The sequence below is a fragment of the Diceros bicornis genome, assembly GCF_020826845.1.
Source record: "Diceros bicornis minor isolate mBicDic1 chromosome 30 unlocalized genomic scaffold, mDicBic1.mat.cur SUPER_30_unloc_2, whole genome shotgun sequence".
In the NCBI taxonomy this organism is placed as follows: Eukaryota; Metazoa; Chordata; class Mammalia; order Perissodactyla; family Rhinocerotidae; genus Diceros; species Diceros bicornis.
Genome location: NW_026690900.1, coordinates 5,446,404 through 5,449,233, shown reverse-complemented (window position 1 = coordinate 5,449,233; position 2,830 = coordinate 5,446,404).

Genomic DNA, 2,830 nt, shown 5'->3' with positions numbered 1-2,830 from the left:
CCTTGAAGGCCACCACCACAGTAATAGTTTTTGCCAAGACAGTGGAAAGAGCCACAGTAAAAACAACTCTAAATGTGATTTGTTGCATAATGTAGGTGGCTGTATTGGGTCAGCCGATGAAGAGTAAGGAGCAGAGGAAGCATAGAGTGAGGGAGATGAGCAGGATGTAGCTGAGATTCCGATTCTTGGCCTTGATTACAGGAGTGTCTCGGTGCTTCACAAAGACCCCAGGGGCCACTGTTGTGACAACAGAGAAACAAGGAGCTGTGCAAGCCAGAGTCTTCCCTAAAGAATCTTCAAATGCCAGAAATGTCACAATTTTCAGCAGGCTGCGATTTCTCTCATTGTTTTCATACTGGCTTCCTGGACGCCCTATACATTGATCTCTATTTGAAAAGGAAAGGAAAGTCTTGGTGTTTCAGTCAGCCAGTCTTCCACATTCCCAAGACAAAAAAAAAATCTCATTGGCATTATAGGGCTCACAGCCCACACCTTATTTGATTGTGAGACACAAAGTTGCAGAGACTTACTTTAATAATATTCACATTAAATAATCCCGTCCTATGTCAGAATGCTCTTAGCTTCAAGTAAGTGATAATCCACCTCCAAAAGTTCCAAGTTTGGGTCTTGTGTTAGTTGGATGTGTCCATAAACTTGTGGGTTTAGGGGCGAATATTTTAGGTGGTGGGGATTTTGCAACACACCAGTGAGGTACTGGGAAAGTGAGGCAGGGAAAGGACGGCGGACCATCAGGGACATCAAGTGCTTTACCACTGTGCTCACCTAGAGCTCAATCGCTCTGGGGAGCACTGTGAGACAAGAAGAACACATGGAAACAAGTCATCTCAGCTGAGGATGAGGCAGCTGCAACACATACTCAAGCATGCCCATCAGCCATCATTCAAGGGCTGCACCCTGGACTATGAACTTGTATTGGGAAAACTTGTACTGTAAAATGAAAGAGGACAAATATTTTAGGCTTTGTGGGCCATAGGGTCTCTGCCACAACTACTCAACTCTGACCTCGGAGCATGAAGCAGCCATTCTTATTGTTGAAAGTAGGCATTCTTTTCTCGTCCATAGTTCTACAAATAATATTAGAACAATGCAATTACCGTAATTACAGCTTTTCTTTTTGACTCAATTTTCTATATAAATCTTGTTTCTCGATTTTTCTAACTCGATTTTTGTTTCATAAAAAATGTAGTAAAATTCTTAACTTTCAAAGTAAATTCATTTGATAAAGTGGTTTGAATTGCGTTAAAGCTAAAAATTATTTAAACAAGGGTACAGACTTTTGTAATATTTAGACATTGCATTTGGGAAATTTAATGGCGCTAAATTTATTCATTTTCTTTTGCATTTCTCAAACACATTTTTAGCCAAAATTAAAACTATACTTCCCATAGCATACAGTAACTACCTACTCAGTACACTTCCTCCAATATGCCTAGCTATTAGAACCCCAATTTTGAGTGAACTAAGCCAATTGTGACAGATCTAAGCTAGTTTTTGCCAGAGTGTGCTCCACCTCACTTGTGGGTTAAGCGCCATGGACATAAATCAATGACAATCTGATTGTACGGTCTCTTTCTTGCACTAAATTAAACGTGCATCAAATAGGATGTTATAGCCGATTCTTCCTCTTTCTTTCCCATGTGGATGATGAACAGTGTCAGACACATGTAAAAATAAAATACAACACACTAAGCATATTGTAGCAAAAGTTCTATGGAAATTGAGTCTTTGTTATCAAAAGGTTGATAGAAAAAAGAAAACTTTGCATCTGTCTATTTCTGAAATTCTTGTAACAAATAACAAATGTCATGATCTAAGGCCACTATGAGGTTCTCTATCACTTTCAGCTGAACACATTCTAATTAATGTACTTTGTGCATTACATTTTACTGTTTTTGAGAGTGAGAAATGAAATTTTAATACTGCATTATCAAATACTTTACTATTGATATGTAGGAAAATCATTACTATTGAAACATTATTTTCTCATTACTTATTTATTTATTTATTTGTTTATTTATCTTTTGATTGAGGAAGATTAACCCTGAGCTATCATCTGTGCCAGTCTTCCCCTATTTTGTATGTGAGTTGTCGCCATAACATGGCTGCCGAGTGGTGTAGGACTATGCCTAGGATTTGAACCCATGAACCCAGGCCACCAAAGTGGAGCACACTGAATTTTAACCACTACACCACAGTGCTGGCCTGTTATATTATTTTAGATGCCCCTAATTCATTAGATATATTTGCATTCTAATTTAAAATATTTTTTTGCTTTATGTAAGTAAACACAGAAGCAGATTCCACTGGTTGCATATTCATGACCCATCTGTCCTCTTCCTACCAACAGCTCAGTTGTGCTTTGACATTCAACTTCTTCCATGAGGCCATGTGATTGAGGGGAGGTTGACAGCTCTAAATCAATTATAGTTGGCCCCACTGGGAGGATGTCTTTTTGAGTGACTCTTACAAAGTCAGGGGGAATAGATGCTCACACTTTTTCATCTTTCTGTTCACTTGCTATAGTATAATACTTTAAACAGCTCAGCCTCTGAGACCATAAGGAGCCCAGCCTGTAGACAAAGCTGAGAACCAAAGATGACATAGCAAATTATGAGAATATCATGTGTGCTTGATTATAGTTTTGAGCTGGTGAATTCTCTAATCCTGGAGTCATTCTATCACTGGCCTTCTTTTGTTAAATTGTTTCACTATTTTTTTGTAAAAAGTGATATTTATGACAACATTCATCAAGAAAATAACAAATGGAATAAAACATATTTCCTTCTCCATCTTTATAATGGAACACTGT